At 42.4% G+C, this 22,283-nt stretch overlaps 1 protein-coding gene across 1 annotated transcript in view; it reads right to left on the bottom strand.

Annotated features, from left to right (window-relative positions):
* The window catches only part of TTC38 (tetratricopeptide repeat domain 38), a 144,621-nt gene extending 124,147 nt beyond the window's left edge, over positions 1-20,474 (bottom strand). The window contains exons 1-2 of the mRNA XM_050965972.1: positions 20,382-20,474; positions 19,775-19,977 (exon numbers count right to left, since the gene is read on the bottom strand). The gene's annotated coding sequence lies outside the window, so the exon portion shown is untranslated. The remainder of the gene's footprint in view (positions 1-19,774; positions 19,978-20,381) is intronic.
* Between the last annotated feature and the right edge of the window lie 1,809 nt (positions 20,475-22,283).

Below are 22,283 nucleotides of genomic sequence, written 5' to 3'. Positions count from 1 at the left end.
AGTCCCTTAGAGGCTGAGTGTGGTATTTCAGGAGCAACCCCTCAAAAGACAGTACACAGTCCCCTACATCAGAAAAGTCCTCATCAAGAACTTAATTAAAAACATTTAAAATAATACATAATAAAACATCAATACAAACAAACACAATGTCTTACTAAAACCCAAGGACAACATAGAGGTCTTCCCAATACTGGACAGTACACTCCTGATACCCACTTACGAAGCATCTGAGGAAGCCCTTTGGAGCAGGACACTAGCAGAATCCTAGGTTAACTTTACCATAGGTTTCACCTTTCATCCAGAGTATCTGGATACAGCTGGATTTTCAGCAGCAGTAGGTCATGCATTCCCCACCTCAGGATCCATGTATGAGTCCACAACTTCTTCCTCAGGGGGGCTCTTCCTCTGTAATCATCGCCATATCTTCTGGATTTTGTGGTGGAAAGAACGGTTCTGCCAAAGGGTTTAACTAATCTATAGTGGTATCAGGATTAGATCGATCAGATATGGAGATTTTGTTCAAACTGGGACTTTAGTTTCATCATAAAACTTGACCCTTATAAACATCATCAGGCTGATGTGCTCATAAACCATTTCCCCACATGGGAAACTATACTCACTATCAGTATACGAAACAACTAATTCTTCAACTGTAGCTGAATGCACTATATCAGGAGATGATGCAGTAACACTCTCTTGTCATTATTTCTTCTCCTAGTGACAGGAATTCTTTTGACAAATGTTTTTGGTACAGGGTTACTGCTTGGGGTAAGTTGTCTAACAGATAGCAGATGGATCCTGTGCAGAGTCTTGATAGATTCTCTCCCATCCTCAGACCAAACTTTATAAACAGGTAGGTCTGGAAACTTTTGTACAATGAAAGGGGTGTCAGCCTTCCATCAATCTGCAATTTTATATTTTCCTGGGAGTCCAAAATTCCTTATTAAGATCCGATTCCCTGGTTGCAGGGCATGATCTCTTATTTGGGAATCATAGCAGGCCTTGTTAGATTCTCTGCATTTTCTTATGGCACCTGTCGCTGGTTTATAGGCCTCCTTCAACAGCTCTTACTCAATTGACATACTAAAGATATGTCTAAGAGTAAATTCCATCAGCTGACACGGTGATGCACAAATCAACCAGAAGTCTGGCTTCTCTTCCAAATATTAAGTAACAGACAATATCCTGTAGACTCATTTTTTTGTACAGTTATAGGCATGCACCAGAAAGCTGATGTGCTGACTCCATTTGGGTTTTTGGTTAGGACTTAATGTGCCCAAACATGTTTAATGATGTTCTGTTAAATCTCTGCACCCGAAGGTCTCCTTGGTGATGATATGGTGTGGTTCTGGATTTCCTCACAACCACCATTTGCAATGGTTCTTTAATAAACCTACTCTTGAATTCTGTTCCTTGATCTGAATGGATTCTACAAGGCAATCTATAGCGTACAAAGAACTTTTCCCACCACACCTTAGCAATAGTAGTGGATTTCTGGTGCCTGGTGGGGAAAGCCTGGATGTATCAGGTGAAATGATCCATTACCACAAGTATGTTTCCTTGTTCTTAGTATCACTTTCCATACTTAAACAGTCCATGTATGAAAGATCACTGCTGGTGACGTTAACCAAAGGGGTAGATTTCTTTGGCAATGTCATCCTGTGTAGACATCTAATACAAGCCTTGCAATGCTTTCTCACATAATTAGCCATACATGGCCAACAGAACTGGGATTTCACTAAGTCAAGTGTCTTGTCCACTCCCAGCTCTCCCATTTCTTCATGGAAGGAATGTAGGCAATCCTCCTAAACTTAACCAGAAGCACTAGTTATTTCTTTGGGGCTGTTGAACATTGACTTGTGCAACATAACAGACCATTTATGGGGGTAAGCCTACTCCATTATCTTAAAGGGTGCATCTTGGTGAGAAGACTACTGACATCTCTGGTTTTCCCTTTTCTAGAGCATAAATAAAGTCTCTTAAACTGTGGTCCGTTTTTTGACTTTTCTCAGAGTAGACATGCTTAGCCGCAGTAAGAAGTCATGTCCAGATAGGTGAAATGGGCATAAATGATAGGGATAACTTCTGGACAGACTCCCAGCTAGTCACACAGCCTTTACCCCAGAGGCAGGAATCTAGTGTGTCCTGTTCTGAGCCAGAGCATCCACATCATTGTTCTTCAAATTGGAACAGTACTGAAGACTGAAGTCCTAAACAGACAAGGCTGAAAACCATCAGCGCCCTGTAGCATCAAACTTAACTGATGTTAACATGTCTGTGGCGTTACATCCCATATTCTTCACAGAAATATAGTTATTATATGAATATGGCATATCTAAGATATACTTTAAGGCACTGGCTTCCTAAACCAGAGCTTGTGGGTTCAAGTCCCACCTGGGGTGAAAAACTACTTCTTTGAGGACAGGGATAGCTCAGTGGTTTGCACACTGACCTGCTAAACACAGGGTTGTGAGTTAAATCCTTGAGGGGGGCAACTTAGGGATCTGGGGGAAAAATCAGTACTTGGTCCTGGTGGTGAAGGTAGGGGGCTGGACTTAATAACCCTTCAGGGTCCCTTCCAGTTCTATGAGATAGGTATATTTTTTTTATGCAAGATGGCTCGTATAAGATATCATTGGAAAGGTTATGATTTACTGAATGTGATTATCCAATCTGTATACATGTATCATTTCTGTATTTGAAGTTAGGAATATTGAGTATGTAACAATTACAACTGTGTGTGTACTTGGGAAAATGCCCACCAGACAGTAAGCAATCATCCTGAATGCGCCATTTAAGATAAAAAAATAAGAGTGTGAAGATACTAATCTCTGTCCTTCCTGAGAGGCGTACTAGGACATAGCTGTGACACCAATAAGGGCACATCTTCGCTGGCAACATTAAAGCACTGCTGCGGCAGTTTTAACATGGCTTGTGTAGTCGCAACAAACCACCTCCACGAGGAGAATAGCTCCCAGTGCTGTCTACACTGGCACTTTACAGGACTGAAACTTGCTGCACTCAGGGGTTTTTTTTCCACATCCCTGAGCAAGAAAGTTGCAGCACTTTAAATTCCCAGTGTAGACAAGCCCTATGTCAGGTGATAAGATCACCTGATACAAAATACCACCTTATCTATGCCAACAGGAGAAGCTCTCCCATCAGTATAGGTAGTATCTTCATTAAGGGCTACAGCACCGTACGTGTAGACAAGCCCTACTCTTCTTATCAATCAAAATCCTGTTGTAGTTAGAATCCCAGCAGTGCCTCCATTTTGTAACCCCATCCTGAGGCATGGCTGCAGCCTCTCCCTTTTCTCCTCAGGGATATGGGTCCTGGGTTTGGCTATAAGGGCATCCGGTGCCTCCACCCAAGGAAAAGCCCCTTTCTGCAGAGAACACAGAGGGGCTGTCCCTTAGGAAAATATTCGTCATCCAATCTCATACACAGGAGTGTCAGTCAGAACACAAAAAATAAAATCAAACACCTACCACAATTACTGGAGTGATAAAACAGTAACAGGGGCTTTATTATGTATGGGAAACTCAGGATAGGGAACAATGAAAAAAGAGATTAGGATAATAAATGATAAAATTAACAATACATAAACTCTACCTCACCCCCAACATTTACAGCCACACTGCTCTCTCCCAGCACTTACCTATGCATACGATGAGTTTAGACACAGTCTGTGATGGGTGGAGAAACAGTGAAATCAGGGGCCAGCTTAAACACAATATCACTAAATAAACAAGGGTGTTCTTACAACATATCCATACCAAGGATGGTCAGATCATCCTTGTGACTCTTTGTCTGGATTCAAATGTGGATTTAGACTAGCTCTTGGTAGCCTCACTGTGACTCTCTGCTCAGTCTTCTGGGTTTCTGGTCTCTGCTGCAATGACACTGTTCAATGTCCCAGAAATCCTATAAGAGCTCAAAGTCTCTCCTTGGGTAGGAATGTGAAGGGTAGAAGTGTCCTCCACAGCTGAATAGCTCCTTTCCCTGCTACACTCCAAGCACAGCACACTGAAAGTAAAGTCACACCCTTTATTCTGAGTCCTGGCTCATGATTGCTCCCAGTAGTGTGGCTGCCAGTTCTATCTCTGCCCTGGATTGAGGCAATCTGGGAAACAGAGTCCTTGGCCTCTGTCACCATTACTGCTGTAGTTCTGGGGTGAGTCCCTTGGAGGCTTAGTGTAGTATTTCAGATCACCCTTATGGCACTGCTTATGAGTGTAAATATGACATAACTGGAATATGTTTTATGCTAGAAATGCCTGTAACATATCTTTGCAAAGGTTATGATCTACAGAATATATTCATCCTATTTGTATGCATGTACCATTTTTGTATTTAAAGTTATGAATATTGGCTATGTACTTGTATCTCAGTGTGTTTGATTCTAAGTAGTACCAGTGAAGCATTTGGCCAGCTTATTGTGAAGGGACTCTTCAGATTAAGTGCCCAATCAAGAAACACTTAACTGACAATGGACCTGGGGAGACTCCGATCCACATATGAGGAGCCTTCCTGAGAACGTTCACGGTAGCATGTGAACAATGGCTGCTCTACCTGTAAAAAGCTGAATCATTCATGGACATGTGACTTGCCCAGGTGGCTACGAACTCCATCTCGTTGCAGTGATTTTGCACAGAAGAACAAAGGGGTTTCTGCTGAGAAGATAAAAGGCCCTGGAAGCCTCTCCATTTTGTCTTTATCTGGCTCAAGAGATGGCCTTTCCACCCCAAAGAGATGCTTGAAGGAAACTGGGACAAAGGACTGTAACACGGGGATGTGAGTGATTGCTGGACCCATGCTATAAATCACAACATTGGTCTGAAAAAGGATTGGGCCCAGACTAGGAAGAAGTCTAGTCTGTGAAAGAAGCTTATTGGGACATCTCTGAGGGTGAGAGTTACCTGTATTCAGTTTCCTACTATATTAGGCTTAGACTTGCGTGTTTTGTTTTATTTTGCTTGGTATCTTACTTTGTTCTGTCTGTTATTACTTGGAACCACTTAAATCCTACTTTTTATACTTAATAAATCACTTTTGTTTATTAATTAACCCAGAGTAAGCAATTAATACCTGGGGGAGAAAACAGCTGTGCATATCTCTCTATCAGTTTTATAGAGGGCAGACAATTTATGAGTTTACTCTCTATAAGCCTTAGACAGGCTAAAACTAATTTATTTGGGTTTTAGGCTCCCAGAAAGACTGAATACTGGGTGCTGGGAAAGTCTCTGTTAACTAGGAAGCCCCTGAGCTGAGTGGATCTCAGTTTCAGTGAATTGCAGGGGGGCGTGGCCAAACCCCTTGGTCTGTGCTGTAGCAGACTGAACTGTCTAACTCAGCAAGAAGGGAGTGGAGGGATGCCATCTCTAACAGGGGAGTTCTCAGTGGTATCCCAGCACATCTAGTGACAGTCTTGAGAGAGTTTCTGTGACCCAAACCCCTCCAAAGGTGTTACATGTTTTTACTTCTATGTGTCCCTTCCACTTTTCAACTATGGGCCAATCATGACAAAATTAATATATATGAAATCCCTAAAAATATCTTCCTGATTTTTGAATTTTGAGTCAACCACCTCTTTGGACTTTATTAGGCTTTAATATTGATGCAGCAACTCATGGTATCAGATGCCATTAGATGGTCGCGGGACATCTACACAGAACACATCATTGGACATCAGCGATACCAGGAGGGATGAGCTGGAGTGCCGATGAGAAGCACAGTAAGGAAAGTAACTGAAATACTTCCCTGATAGACTGTGTTTTCTAAATGGATAACCTACCCTAATTCTCAATTACTGAGGGACAATCTCCACTCATTGATATATTTTGCTTTCCACAACCAACTCTCTGCACAACTTCTCATAAGTGAATACTTGGATGCTAATATCTAAACTGTATTCTTAAATGTATTCACCTAAATTTAGGTCAGTGCTGATTATGTACTATACGTATCATACGACTTTTAAAAACAAACTTTGTATTTGTGGATAATGTACAGAAACTCTTTTTTCAACCTGTGTATTACATAATTCTAACATTAGCTTTAATAATATTTTACTTTCTATATGGAAAATGTTTCTCAATGCAATTAGTTTTTTATATCTGCCACACCATGACTGCATTTTTGCGTGTTTCAGTGTAATGATATATTTATAATTTCCCCTCTCCCCCGAGTTTCAGTGATATGTTTCTCTAATGTGATGGGTATGTGGTTTTGTGTAAGACTATTTTTGTAGTTTTTATTCTTTAAAATGTTACCTTTTTAAAAGTTGTACAAAGGAATCTATTCAGTCACCCCAGGAATGCAGCCATAACCAAGGTAAAAAACTTCAACTTTTCAACAGTACACAATAGTGAACAACAGTTTAGGACTGCACTGAGTAACTTATACACCAGACATTAAAGGGTAAAGAAGTCTAGCTATTTGAAAAGTAAATGACTCGAATGAGATTTTGGCCAGGACCTCAAAAGTTGCATCTTCAGTAACTATAAGTTGTGAGGACCTTGCATTTATGATTCTTCTGAAAAACAATACCTCCAGCAACGCAGTTTTCCATAACAGTGGCTGGGGAATTGGCTCAGTGCTAATGCAAAGACAAGAGTGACACCTCCTAAATCACGAACAGCATATCTTCAGCATCCTTGGTTTTCCTTTAAGGACTTTTATTTGGGAAGCAACTAGGCTCAAGGTTAGAGGTATGGCTCCAGAAATAACCCTCTATTTCCCTTGATGTCTTTGCTGATCTAGGAATTCAAAACATTTAAGGTCCAATTTGCATTTACACCAAGGAAACTTATACCTCTCTGGCAATGTAAAGGGGCCTTAAAGTGAGTGTATATAATTTATGCCTACTTTTTGACCCCTTTAGGCTGTCTGAGCAGTGTAAATGGCCTTAGAGCAGTGGTTCCCAAACTTTAACAACCTGTGAACCCCTTTCACTAAAATGTCAAGTCTCGTGAACCTCTCCTAAAAATGAATATTTCCAGGGATTTTCTCCTTTACCTGAGTATAAATTATAAAAGCAGTGATCTTGGAAATATAAAAATTGTTTTTATGTCATGCTTATTACACACTATTATTAATTATTATTTATCATTACAATAGTTTTATTACATGATGAAAACGGCAATGCTCTTCCAAGATCTCACTTTCATAGCTTATATCATTTTAAATAAGTCTGTTATAAGACAAGGCTCCTATATTTCATCAAGGAGTATCAGATGTGAAACACCATGAAGGTATTTAAGAAGCCAACTCAAAAAGTTTCTCCTACACAAGCATTCAGGTATTCAGCAGTCCAGGCAAACAGTGCACGTTACAACAAAGCTTAAACTTGTTCTTCATAATAATTTTAAAAACAATTCTAGCTGCCTATTTAATTTTAAAAACAGCAAAAAGTATCCACCTCCTTTTCCATTTCTTATAAGGAGTGTTGAAGTTTACATCTCCTCAGTGTGATAGATATGCTTACTTTGATCTGCTTAGCTCTTGGAAGTTCAGGGGCTTCGGGCTGCTGGCCCCGTGCTGCCCGGGATCCCTAGTGACAGCTCTCTCCTCCATTCAGGAATTTTTTCCCCACGAACCCCTTGTAACATTTTGCGAACCCCAAGGGGTTCACGAACCCCAGTTTGGGAACCACTGCCTCAGAGTAAATGAAAATCAGACCCTCTATCTGAAGATAAAAATGAGAAATTTCAAGATCCGTGGACTAGTCTACACTAGAAGCGATACAGCAGTGCAGCTGCGCTGATGCAGCTGTGCTGCTATAGCATGTCAGGTGAAGACACTCTATGATGACAGAAGAGAGCTCTCCCATCAACATAATAAAACCAGGTACGTGAGAGACGGGTAGCTGTATTGGCAGGAGAAGCTCTACTGCCAACATAATGCTGGCCACATAGGCACTTAGGTTGGTGTAACTTATGTCAATCAGGGCATCCCTTATTCACACCTCTGAGCAACATAAGTTATACTGACATAAGTGGTAGTGTGTGCAAGCTCTCAGAGAGCTGGACATAACATATATGAATGAAAATTGCAGATTTAGATTGTCAGATTTGGAAAAAAATCACCCTTGACTATAGCTGTATTTCAAAACCAGGAAATTTGGTATCAGTAAATTTTTCAAACATTGGAAACTAAATTTTCTGATCAGAATATTTTTAAGTGTTGCTGACTTAGGGACATGTCAAATCATGCCATATCAGCATGTAAGTCACATAAAATCATGGCCATATCAGAACATAAGAACAGCCATACTTGGTCAGACCAATGGTCCATTGAGCACAGTATTGTGCCTCTGACAGTGGCCAGTGGTTGATATTTCAGGGTTAATGAATAGAACAGGGCAATTTGAGTGGTCTATTCCCCGTCATCCAATCCCAGCTTCTGGCAGTTGGAGGGTTAGGGACACCCAGAGCATGAGTTTACATCCCTGACCATCTTGGCTAATAGCCATTGATGGATCTATCCTCCATGTATTTATTTAATTCTTTTTTGAACCCAGTTATATTTTTTGGCCTTAACAAAATCCCACATTGACAGTATGTTTGTTTCAAACCTGCTACCTATTAATTTTATTGGGTGACAGCCTAGGTCTGGTGTTATGTAAAGCGGTAAATAACACTTCCTTATTCATGTGCTCCACACCAATCATGATTTTATAAACTCTTTATCACACACACACACACCCCCACTCATCTCTTTTCTAAAATGAACAGTCCCAGTTTTTTAATCTCTCCTCGTATGGAAACTGTTCCATATCCTTAATCATTTTTGTTGTCCTTCTCTGCACCTTTTCAAATTCTAAAATATCTTTTTTGAGATGGGGCAACCAGAACTGCATGCAGTACTCAAGGTGTGGGCATACCATGGATTTATATAGTGGCTTTTTTGACTGCCACTGCACACTGAATGATTGTTTTCAGAGAACTATCCACAATGACTCTCAGATCTCTTTCTTGCGTGACAACCGCTAATTTAGGCTCCATCATTCTGTATGTATAGTTGGGATTATTTTTTCCAGATGCATTATTTGGCACTCAGCATTAAACTTCATTTGCCATTTTGTCGCCCAATCACCCAATTTAGCGAGATTCCTTTGTAACACTTTGCAGTCAGCTTTGGACTCACCTATCTTGAATAATTTTGTTTTGTCTGCAAATTTTGACACTATTCACCCCCTCTTCCAGCGCATTTATAAATATGTTGGACAGCACAAATCCAAATACACATTCTTGGGTGACCCCACTGTTTACCTCTCTCCACTGTGAAAACTGACCCTCTGTTTCCTGTCTTTCAACAGTTACTGATTAATGAGAGGTTCTTCCCTCTTCTCCCATGACTGCTTAGTTTGCTTAAAAGCCTTTGGTGAAGAAACTTGTCAAAGATTTTCTGAAAGTCCAAGTATACTATTGTGACACTCTATACCTAGGGGCAGTGTCCTGTAACCCCCATATTCATCATTTATATATCATTGTGATATTTCACATAAAGCGTGCTATGTGAGGTATCAGGAAAAAGGTTATATTCTGCTGGAAAGCCATTGTTCTATCTAAATATGTATATCGTTAGTGCATATGAAGTTATGAGACTAACCAACGCCTGGGCAGGTGTTGAACAGCCATCAACAGCCATTGTCCAGCAAGGAAGTTACAATTCAGTGACTCACTTTTAGAAGTCCACACCAGGGGAATTGCTCAACCTTGCCTGGTGACTCAGCAATGCCCACCAGACATGCCTGGACTTATTTTCTCCAAGCACATGGACTAAGGGTATAAAACAGAACACAGTAGCCTCATGCTTGGTCTTTTCTCCTCCCACCACCTACACTGCAAGCAGCAAGAATGCTCAGAAAACTGAAGACTCCAATAGAAGAGACTGGCCCAGGTTTAAGAGACAAACCTATATATTAAGGACTTTAAGAGCCAGTGGGGTGAGAACATTACTTGAGCTAAATACTGTCTAGTGTGATAAGGGTCAAGGTTTAGACTGCATGCTTATATTTTCTTTTCTTTTGGTAACCACCCTGACTTTTTGCCTATCACTTATAATCACTTAAAATCTATCTTTTGTAATCAATAATCCTGTTTTACTGTTTATCTTTACCAGTGAGTTTACCTGAAGTGCTTGGTAAATCTGCTCAGGTTTACAAAGGCTGGTGTATATCCATTTTCCATTGATGAAGTGGTGAACCAATTAATAATCTTGCATTGCTCAAGAAAGTGTCTTGAACAGTGCAAGATGGTATTTTCCTGAAGTACAAGGTTGGGAGCTGAGGGGATTTGGCTGGTGCCTCTCTCTGTGTGGTTTCATGAGTTGCTCTGGGAGCATTCATGCAATCTAGCTGGGTGTGGGGCTCCACATGCAGTTGTGCTGAGTGATAACAGAGCCTGGAGGGGTTTGCTCCTTGTTACTAGCCAAGTATTGAGAGAAACAGCCCAGGCTGGAGAGTTAAGGGGGCACAGTGGTCCCACAGTCCCAGGCTGCACCCAGGGGATCCCATCACAACTATCTCGACTGGATCACCTTTGTTTACATGCCTGTAAACAAAGAATTTGAATGGATTGGTGAGGCATGAATTTACTTTACAAAAGCTGTGTTGACTCTTCCCCAACATATCAAGTTTATCTATGTGTCTCATAATTTTGTTCTTTACTATAGTTTCAACCAATTTGCCTGATTCTGAAGTTAGGCTTACTAGCCTGTAATTGCCAGGCTGGAGCCGTTTTAAAAAATAGGCATCACATTAGCTACCTTCCAGTCACGTGGTACAGTGACTGATTTAAGCGCTAGTTTACATACCAAAGTTTGTAGGTCCACAATTTCACATTTGAGCTCCTTCAGAACTCTTGGGTGAATACTTATTACTGTTTAGTTTATCAACTTCTTCCACAACCTCCTCTATTGACACTTCAATCTGGGACAGTGCCTCAGATCTGTAACCTAAAAAGAATGGCTTGGGTGTGAGAATTTCCTCCATATCTAGGGCCCTACCAAATTCACGGCTATGAAAAACGTGTCACGGACTGGGAAATCTGGTCTTGTGTGTGCTTTTACCCTATACTATACAGATTTCACAGAGGAGACCAGCGTTTCTCAAATTGGGGGTCCTGACCCAAAAGGAATGTGCAGGGGGGTCGCAAGGTTATTCTTAGGGGGGGTCGCAGTATTGCTACCCTTACTTCTGCGCTGCTGCAGGTGGCCACACTGCCTTCAGAGCTGGGTGGATGCAGAGTGGAGGCTGTTGGCCAGTTGCCCACCTCTGAAGGCAGTGCCCCACCAGCAGCATCGCAGAAGTAAGTGTGGCAATACCATACCATGTCATCCTTACTTCTTCACTGCTGCTGACTGGGGCTCTGCCTTCAGAGCTGGGCTGGCAGCTAGCAGCCACCGCTATCGAGCTGCCCAGCTCTACCCAGCAGCAGTACTGCAACCCTCCGTACAATAACCTGGCAATCCCCCACAATTCCTTTTTTGGTCAGGACTCCTACAATTACAACAGCATGAAATTTCAGAATTAAATAGCTGAAATAATGAATTTTATTATTTTAAAAATCCTATAACTCTGAAATTGACCAAAATGGACTGTGAATTTGGTAGGGCCCTACCCATATCCTTTGCAGTGAAGACAGATGCAGAGAATTCAATTAGCTTCTCCACAATAGCCTTGTCTTCCTTAAGTAGTCCTTTAGTACCTCAATTGTCCAGTGGCCCCACTGACTGTTTGTTAGGCTCCCTGCTTCTGATGTATTTAATGCTTTTTTTTGATGGTTTTTGTGTCCTTAGCTAGTTTCTCTTCAAATTCTTTCTTGGCCTGCCTTATTATACTTTTACATTTGACTTAACAGAGTTTTTGCTCCCTTCTATTTTTGTCACTAGGATTCGGGTTCCAGTTTTTAAAGGATGTCTTTTTGCCTTTAACCACCTCTTTTACTCAGCTGTTGTGCTGTGGTGGCATTTGTGGTCCTCTTACTGGTTTTTTTTTAATTGGAATATACATTTAGTTTGAGCCTCTTTGATGCATGCTTTAAAATAGTCTTGCACAGTTTGCAGGCATTTCACCCTTGTGACTGTCCACTTAACTTCTATTTAACTAGCTTCCTCATTTTTGTGAAATCCCCCTTTTGAAGTTAAATGCTACTGTTGTGGGTTTCTTTGGCTTTTCCTCCCTACGAGTATGTTAAATTTAATTACATTATGGTTACTATTACCAAGCGGTGCAGCTATATTCACCTCTTGGACCAGATCCTGTGTGCCTCTTAGGACTAAATCAAGAATTGCCTGTCTCCTTGTGGGTTCCAGGACAAGCTGCTTCAAGAAGCAGTCATTTATAGTGTCTAGAAGTTTTATCTCTGCAGAATTTTCTAAGAACATATACCTGTTTAATATGAGAATAGTTGAAATCCCCCATTATTATTGTGTTCTCTGCCTTTGTAGCCTGTCTAATCTTCCTGAGCATTTCACAATCACCACCTGACCAGGAGGTCAGCAGTATATTCCTACTGCTATACACTTACTATTCAAGCATTTCTGTCTACAGAGATTCTATGGCACAGTTAATTAATTTAAGATGTTTCACTTTGACCCTATGCTTTCTTTCACATATAGTACCACTCCCCCATGGGAATGACCTACTCTGTCATTCTTTTATATTTTGTTCCCTGGTAGTACCATGTTCCCTTGATTATCCTCATTTCACCAAATTTCTGTGATGCCTATTATATCAATATCCTCATTTAATGCCAAGCACTCTAGTTCATCCATCTTAGTATTTATATTTCTAGCATGTGTATATAGCACTTGTACACTTTGCAAATATTCAGTTGCTTGCCTTCAGGAGTTATACTGAAATGGGACTCAAGTATCAGGGGGTAGCTGTGTTAGTCTGTATCCACAAAAACAGCAAGGAGTCCGGTGACACCATAACGACTAACCGATTTATTTGGGCATATGCTTTTGTGGGTAAAAAACCACTTCTTCAGATGCACGGAGTAAAAATTACAGATGCAGGCATTATATACTGACACACAAAGAGAAGGGAGTTACCTCACAAGTGGAGAACCAGTGTTGACAGGGCCAATTTGACCAGGGTGGATGTAGTCCACTCCCAATAATTGATGAGGAGATGTCAATTCCAGGAGAGGCAAAGCTGCTTTTGTAGTGAGCCAGCCACTCCCAGTTCCTATTCAAGCCCAAATTAATGCTGTTAAATTGCAAATTAATTTTAGTTCCGCAGTTTCTCATTGAAATCAGTTTCTGAAGTTTTTTGTTCAAGTATGGCTACTTTTATAGACATTATAGAATGTCCAGGAAGATGGAAGTGTTCTCCTACTGGCTTTTGTATGTTTCCGTTCCTGATGTCTGATTTGTGTCCATTTATTCTTTTATGTAGGGACTGTCCTGTTTGGCCAATGTACATGGCAGAGGGGCACTGCTGGCACATGATGGCATACATCACATTAGTAGACGTGCACGTGAATAAGCCCCTGATGGTGTGACTCATGTGGTTGAATCCTCTGATGGTGTCGCTAGAATAGATATGGGGACAGAGTAGGCAATGAGGTTTGTTACAGGGATTGGTTCCTGGGTTAGAGTTTCTGTGGTGTTGTGTGTAGTTCCTGGTGAGTATTTGCTTCAGGCTGGGGGCTGCCTGTAAGCGAGGACTGGCCTGCCTCCCAAAATCTGTGAGAGTGAGAGATCGTTTTCCAGAATAGGTTGTAGATCGTTGATGTGCTGCAGGGGTTTTAACTGGGGGCTGTACATGATGGCCAGTGGTGTTCTGTTACTTTCACTCCATGCATCTGAAGAAGTGTTTTTTTTACCCACAAAAGCTTATGCCCAAATAAATGTGTTAGTCTTTAAGGTGCCACTGGACTCCTTGTTGCTATTGATATGGCACTCTTTTACATTTGACTGTTCTCCACTAGCTTGTAATTTCTTCCCTATCCTCTTTACTAGGATATACAATTTCTCCTTCAATAAATTCATCTATAAGGGATGTTCCTGCCCCAACTGTGTGCTCCTCCTTACCTGTCAGCTTTCCTCCAGCCTTTAGTTTAAAAAATCATCTACAACAGGGGTCGGCAACCTTTCAGAAGCGGTGTGCCGAGTCTTCATTTATTCACTCTAATTTAAGGTTTCGCGTGCCGGTAATAAATTTTAATGTTTTTTAGAAGGTCTCTCTCTATAAGTCTATATATTATATAACTAAACTAGTGTTGTATTGTAAAATAAACAAGGTTTTCAAAATGTTTAAGAAGCTTCATTTAAAATGAAATTAAAATGCTGATCTTACGCCGCCGGCCCACTCAGTCCGCTGCTGGACTGGGGTCTGTTCACATAGGCCAGCAGCGGGCTAAGCAAGGCCAGCGTCCGGGATCCCGGCTGGCAAGGGTCCGGCAGCCAGAACCCCAGACCAGCAGCGGGCTGTGCGGGGCTGGCAGCTGGGACTCCAGACCGGCAGTGGGCTGAGCAGCTCAACCCACTGCCACTCAGGGGTTCCATCCGCTGGCTCCTGCCAGCCGGGATTCCAGCTACCAGACCCGCTCAGCCTGCTGCTGGTCTGGGTCACGGCCCTGCCCACATACAGTGGGTACCTACCTTCTACCTCGTTCTGGCCTATTCTCTTCCTCTCTCTGCACTGAGCTGAGGCTGGGAGTGTACTGAGCACAGGGCTGGGGGTGAAGGGTCTGGCCAGGAGCTAGAATGAGGGAGGGAGCTCGGGGCTGGGGCAGGAGGTTTGAGTGTGGGACACTTACCGAGGCAGCTCCCATTTGGTGCGAGAGGTGCAGGTGGGAATGTGGGGTGGTGGTGCAGAAGCTCCTGTTTGGTGCTCAGGATAAGGGAAGAGATGTGGTGGGTGCATGGGGTGTGGAGGGTGTCTGGGTATGTAGGAGGCTACAAGAGTCAAGGCAGAAGGCTGGGGGCATGTGAGGGGGGTGCAGGTGTCAGGGCATGGGGTGTGGGGGACCTAGGCATGTGTGGGGGTGCCAGAGTTAGGGCTGGGGCATGAAGGGAGTAAAGGAGTCAAGCAGAGGGCTGGGTGTGTATGAGGGGGGTACAGGGCTAAGGACAGGGGCCTGGGGTGTGTGCGGGTGCAGAGCTCAGGGGAGAGGGCTGGGTGTGTGTGAGGGGGGGTCAGGGCAGACGGCTGGGGTCATGGGGTGCTCATGGCAGGGGGCTGGAAGGGATATGCCCCTATTCCTCCACCACCCCTTCCCCAAGGCCCTGCCCCCGCTTCTTCCCTGCCTCCGCCGCAGCGAGCACGCTGACTCCACTCCTCCCCGACCCCCTGCAAGGGCCATCAGCTGATCGGCCAGCAGGGAGGGAGGAATGGAGAGGAGGAGGAGGGGCAGGAACCCAGCACACTGCGGGAAGAGGCCGGGGAGCCAGTAGGACCAAGCTTCTGCCCCTTGCCCCTGGCCCCCGTGGGGGGGAGGGCGGAGTGTGGAGAAGAGTGAGCCGGGCTGGGCAGAATTTTTAATGGCACATTGCTACCTGCCAGAACTCCAGCAGGCAGCAGTGTGCCATTAAAAAATCAGCTCGCGTGCAGTCTTTGGCACGTGTGCCATAGGTTGCCGACCCCTGATCTACAACCTTTCTAATATGACATGCCAGCAGTTTGGTTCCATTTTGGTTTAGATGAGAGACCCTGCAATTCAGTCTGTCTTCCTGGTCCTTCGTGTGGAAATGGAAGTGTTTCAGAGAATGCTACAATGGAGATGCTGGACTTTAATCTCTTATCTAGCAACATAAATTTGGCCTCCAGAACCTGTCTCCTACCTGTTCCTGTCATTGGAACCTACATGTATCATGACCACTGGCTCCTCCCCAGCACTGCACATAAGTCTGTCTAAATGTCTCATGAGATCTGCAATCTTCACACCTAGCAGCCAATTCACCATGCAGTTCTCCTGGTCATCACAAACCCAACTATCTATTTTTCTAAAAACTGAATCCTCCGTTACTATTACTTGGCTCTTCCTAGTAACTTGGGTTCCCACCCCATCCTCTGTGTGAAAGGATACCATGACATCATTTAGAAGGAGGGTCCCAACTCTGGGATCGTTTCCCTCCATTTCAGCTTGATGCTCTTCTTTCCTGAGACTTTCATCCTCCTCAACAGCACCAAGGCTGTCAGACTGAGGCTGGGACCTTTCTATTGTGTCCCTGAAAGTCTTGTGTGTGTATTTCTGTCTCCTTTAGCTCCTCCCAGTTCAGCCACTCTGGCTTCAAGAACCTGCATTATGTCTTTGAAGGCCATGAGCTGCTTGCACCATATACACACACATGCCACCTACTCACAACGCAGGTAATCATACATGTTGCCTTCAGTGGAATAAAGTGAATAGCCCCTACTCTGTTGCTTGCTTCTGCCTGCACTGTTTTTACTCTTGCGGGGAGGGAGGGGGGGCAGGGTGAAGGTTGAGGCGAGGCAGTTATTGGCCTAAGTTTTGAGTAAGTTTGTTAGGTAGATCTGCCTCTTACACTTCCTCTCTAAACCGCACAAAACTCCCCTGTCTGCTGTTCCTGTTCGCTAGCTCCTCTGGGTCACTATAATTATCATTACACAGATGCGAAAACAAGATATGTGTTTAGTAAGAGAACAACATGACTATTCAAGGTGGCAACATATCTGAATATTTTGGGGCAATTTAATATTTTGTATGCCAGAAGGTGTAAAAGAAAGGTTTCTGGGCACAGAGTGATTCTATGGAAAATAAGTTTTGAATTTAGCAATATAATTAAAAACAACCGTTTCTAAGGGTATGTCTTCACTATCCACCGGATCGGCAGGTAGCGATCGATCCAGCGGGGATCAATTTATCGCGTTTAGTTTAGACGCGATAAATCAATTCCCGAGCTCTCTTCCACTGACTCCTGTACTCCAGCTCAGCGAGAGGGGCAAGCAGAGTCAACGGGGGAGCAGCAGCAGTGTCCATGTTCATGCAGTGCAAAAGGCTCCTGGTTGTTCAAGGTCTCGTCTGAAAGATCCCACACTATGCACTGCTTTGTAGTCAATTTAATCTCCCTCAAACAGACAAAGAGCTGAGTAAATCTTATTGGGATTTGAATCTATAGTACTGTTCCAGGGATGTTATGTATTTCATACATGCATTTTAAATCTCAAAATTATTTCCTCTGGGTTTCCCTGCCACTCCCTTCTGTAACAGAAGTATGGACACTTAGAAAAGGAGCAGTGTTCTAGAGGTTAAGAGAGAAGCTAATTTAAACTGCTCTCATTTGTGGGGACTGAGGCAGATGTCATGGAAGAGGGAAACACAGCTCCATAATTATACAGGAAAGCAGAGAGTCATAACCTTACTGTCCTAAATTGTTCTGTGATATTGCCTGTGAAATGTTAAACAGCTGCTTCATTCTGTCCCAAGGTGGCTGTGTGTCAGTGGTGGGTAAAATAGCTATAGAATCCCTTAATAAATGAGTATCTGTAAATTTACAGGTGCAAGCCAAGCTGATATAGCCAGTTTTAAATGGGTATGTGTGTCCACACAGAGATTTGCACTTGTTTAACTAATTTTTTTTAATAGATTTACGTTAAACCAGTACAACTTCTGTGTGTGGGCAAGCCCCTAGAGTGTACAGTTTAATACATGGCTATTTCTCTCCATCCATATACAGTTTTTTCTAGTTAGTAGGACTCAATGACAACACAGGCTTAAAACCTAGAGGAGATTATTTGTTTCATTGAATTTTTTTAACTTGGTTTACTTGGTTAATAGTTGCAAACAGTATACTCTTAACATGTATAGCTCTTATGACATTGGAGACCAAAATCTGCTGCATTATTCTGGAGTATAGCATGAGTTACACCATTGTAACTGAAAAAGAATGAAGCCCTGGTATTCAAATTAGGAACTCTGCTTTCAGTACTTCAAGTTCAAAATAACTACACAAAGTCACAAATTACTGGGAAATTACTAACAATGTAAGAGAATCTACCAGTACTGAGGGAATATAATGAATGGAGTAATAACTATCACAGAGAATCTTTGGTCAATTAGAAAAACGGCCATACTGGGTCAGACCCCAAAGGTCCATCCAGCCCAGTATTCTGTCTACCAACAGTGGCCAATGCCAGGTGCCCCAGAGGGAGCAAACCTAACAGGTAATGATCAAGTGATCTCTCTCCTGCCATCCATCTCCACCCTCTGACAAACAGAGGTTATGGACACTATTCCTTACCCATCCTGGCTAATAACCATTAATGGACTTAACCTCCATGAATTTATCTAGTTCTCTTTTAAACGCTGTTATAGTCCTAGCCTACACAACCTCCTCAGGCAAGGAGTTGCCTCTTGCATCTGTGATTCCCCCTCCCCCCTTGGAGACACATATACATCATTCAGCACATCAGTCACATCTGTAATCATATTATGATGTTTCCTACAACCAGACTGGTTCAGTAATAAAATTTAATTAGCTATTTAGGTAACCTATTAGCTGATTTGTTTCTACTAGGCCTTTGGAGCTCTGGAAATAAAGTACTTTTTCATAAATATGTATGGCATATCCAACTTTGTCTTCTAGTTGAATATTACATCAGCCTGTTTCTGTGCCTCGGGGATGTGGCTGGGGCTGCATATCCCACCTTGAAACATTATAGTCAAGGGATAAGAGATGCTGTCTGATGAGATTTCATCCATAATTATTTCATCATTTGTTGATGATTTGACAAAATTCAGTGACCAAGATCTTTTTAATAACTTCAGCAATTGTAACACACACATTTCAGGCTGAAATTATGACCTTTTACTTCTTGGGATCTTGTCTGGTTACAATTTACATCTTGTTTAACTTCTCTAGCCTTATCCCTTGATATTTATTCATAAAAAAATCTCTTGACCTCAGTATTTGCAACTTGAAATGCAATTGGCAGTTATATTAGTACAGTTATGATCTACAAAGCAGTGCATAGTGTGGGATCTTTCACTTATGATCTGCAATCATTTCAGAAATCACAGCTATTCCTTTTAGACAATTAATGTTGTTTATGATAAGAATGATCTCTCTCAATACTCAACAATAATTTCCTGGAGATAATTTTTTTCCACATTAACACTATTACAGTTAACCCATAAATAGTGCCCACAAATCTTGATTAATAAGTCACTTTAGGAGTGAAATAATTTGCATTATAATCTCATATTTTCCAAATTACAGTGTAGAAAGATCATTGTAAAATTACTATAATGAGAGCACTTTACAAATATAATGGGTCATACCCTGATCCCAACAATACCCACCCCCCGAGTAAATGGGCTGCATGCTAATTGCTAAGGAGGTCATATGCTTTGGAGAGTTCAAATTCCTCCCTCCAGGCTACAGAGCAGCTTCAGTGTAGCTCTGCAGCTGCTACTGGAACATCAGGTCTGTAGCAGACTTCACAGCTGCTGTATCTACATGGAGAGGAAAGAGGTTGCTACATCCAATGAATCTACAGTCATAGATACATTGGCTCCAAACCACTCTATCCCAAATCCACTACCCAGCATATTAAGAGCAGGGAGCCCTCACTGGGCTCTACAGCCTGTTGGGGACGGCACAGACCTTAATGGAGCTCTGCATATGCTGGTTCTCCTGTCTGTGCAGGGATGGCGGCTGTGACAGTGTTGGTGGTATGAGGGGGGGTGGTGGTTCCAACGTTGTATTTCAAAAATGAGGGACTGCACTCCTATCATTATCATTGTCATCATCATCACGATTATTATTATTATTATTAATAAGCAGTACTCACCTACATTTGCCAGAGGTATTTCTTGCTGCCTTTTGCAACTCCCAACTCTTGTTGTACAGAGGTGAAGCATGGGACAGGTAATCTTCTATTTAAATAAGGGACAACCCTTGTTATATGGGGCTGTTGGCAACCTTGATGATGATGATGATGATGGTGGCGGTGGGGGAGGGAGGGGGCCATAGTGGTTCTGGTGCATTCTGGTCCTGTGTAAGGGAAAGGCTGGTTATTTCGCCAATACATCTATAAATGTAACACCACATATTACAGAATAAATAAAGGTTTGGTTCCTCAGTGTATTCCAAACCAGCTGAGTGAAGCATGGAGATATAAACTTCTGTTGAATTTAATTCACAAAGTGATTAAGAAGTTCCCAAATGTTCGGGATCTTGGAAGTTTACGAGACTGGCAGATATTTCAGTCATTTTTCTGTGCAAAAGTCCTATGCTACTGGAAAACTGGAGGAAACCAACGACTATTATATCTTGTACTCCTGTCTCCCTGTGTTTAATTCAGATTGGTATCCTCTAAACACACACACATCTGATCCAAAGTTCTCTAAATCTTTAAATTGAAAATATACCACTATGCAGATTATTTGGATTCTAACCTGAAGCCCTGGACAGGTTTCTCCATATATAATTTAGGACTTTTGCTCTGCTACATGGCACAGCAGCAGTTTGATCCGCCCTGTTGATGTTGACTGAACACTGCTCCTTTAAAAAGCCTATGATGTCATCATGGGTAGGGCATGTGAACCAGGAAGTGTGCAGCTCTGATACTGGCTGCAGCCAGCAACACAACAGCAGCAAGTTGCATCCGTGCAAGAGGATCCGTTGAATTTGCAGGCGTGTTAAGTTTCCACTTCCACAAAGGTAAGTTTTATTTTTAAAACATTATCCATATATGGACAATATCCCTTTTAACTTGTAGTGTTACAGCCTGAATACACAGCAGCACTTTGGGTTCCTAATGCTAAGTAGATTCCGACACACTGCGTATACTGTTTGTGTCATTCACAGTTTATGCACAGGCAGCTGGCACTGCCTAATGAGGTAGAATCCACGTCCCCCAAGTGAATGGGCAGTTAGACAAGAGTGAGGCATTGATGCTCATTCCAGGGTCTTTAGTAAGAGATACTGATGTGGGTAACGTTATGAAGGATGTAGACCTCTGTCGGTATGAGAGGCTGTTGTAAGTGATGAAAAGGCACCTTTGAATAAGAGAAGGGCCACAGAGATGTCAGGATTTTCTAAACAAGGCTCCCAAGATATCTCCCTCTGTTCCTAACTCTTGGTCCTGGGAACAGCTCTGGTTATTTTTACTGATTTATTTAGTTTTCTCTTCTGCCCACGGAGACCCATTATTTACCAAGTATATTTCTGTGAAATTGTCTCCATGGAAAGAATTGGAACAGCTCATATTAAGCTGATAGGGGAGTCTTTACACAAGTATTACAAAATACCAGCAAACTATGTGTGGTCTGCTTCTAGGTTTTGCATTGGCAGTGGTATAACTATTTCAGTTTGGAGTGTGATTTTGTTTTTAAAATGGATAGAATTATAGTGGTACATCCCCCAGCTTGTATGCAGTTACACCAGTATAAAGGTCCTTTATAGCAGTATAGTTGATTCCTCCTCCAGAATGGGAATGAATTATACTGCTCTAAGCTTCTTTTTACCAATGTAACTGCATCCATGTTAGGGGATTATACTAACATGACTATACTGGTATAATTGAAGCAGTACAATTTTTAAGTAAAGACAAGCTTTTATCTGCACTCAGGGTCCCCAGTCCTACAGTGCAGTGAAAACTGGTACTCTCCCTTTGCTCTGGCTGAGGATGTGATGTGGTTTCCCAGGATAGGGAACAGCCCCAGCAGTTGGCACACTGAGCATTGTCATTTCACAGGCTAGGAACTGAAGTGCAAAAGTGAGAAGAATTGTAATGCTCCTTCCCTCAAACCAATGCAATGAAGCAGGACCCTGGATGCCCCAGTATATAGGGGCACCTCACATCAGTCTTGTTTTTTTTAGGGAGTGCAAGAGGGTTTTGCTGAAAAAAAGCACTAATTAATGGAGACAGCGTGAGAACTGGGAGATTTGGATTCTATATGCTAACCTTTGCCTTGGATTCTATATGGTAACCTTTGCCCTTGATTCATTGTGTAACCTTAGCCTTACCTACTTTACAGATGGGAGAATTGAGGCTAAAGAAAGATCATTTGTCTTGTAACTCTGATTCTTTGGGACTATTGCAGAATTATCACTCTTGTGTCTCAAGCCTGCTGGAGGCTAACCAGAGCTAGCTCAGCACCTCTCCAATACATCAGCAGATGGGAACATTCCAGCCATGCAGCATTGGTGTACTTGGCCCATTAGGGGCCTCAACAATCGGGTTTAAGCCAAAAGGTGACATTTTCATCTATGTAGAGACATAAAAAGGCCCTATCCGCTCTCCTCCTCCTCCTTGCCTGTGACCAATGGAGATGAAGCAGAGCTGAGGATTGGGC

This window comes from Gopherus flavomarginatus, chromosome 1 (genome assembly GCF_025201925.1).
Source record: "Gopherus flavomarginatus isolate rGopFla2 chromosome 1, rGopFla2.mat.asm, whole genome shotgun sequence".
Lineage (NCBI taxonomy): Eukaryota > Metazoa > Chordata > Testudines > Testudinidae > Gopherus > Gopherus flavomarginatus.
Note: the sequence above shows the minus strand (reverse complement) of the source record. Positions and strands in the feature narration are given on the sequence as shown.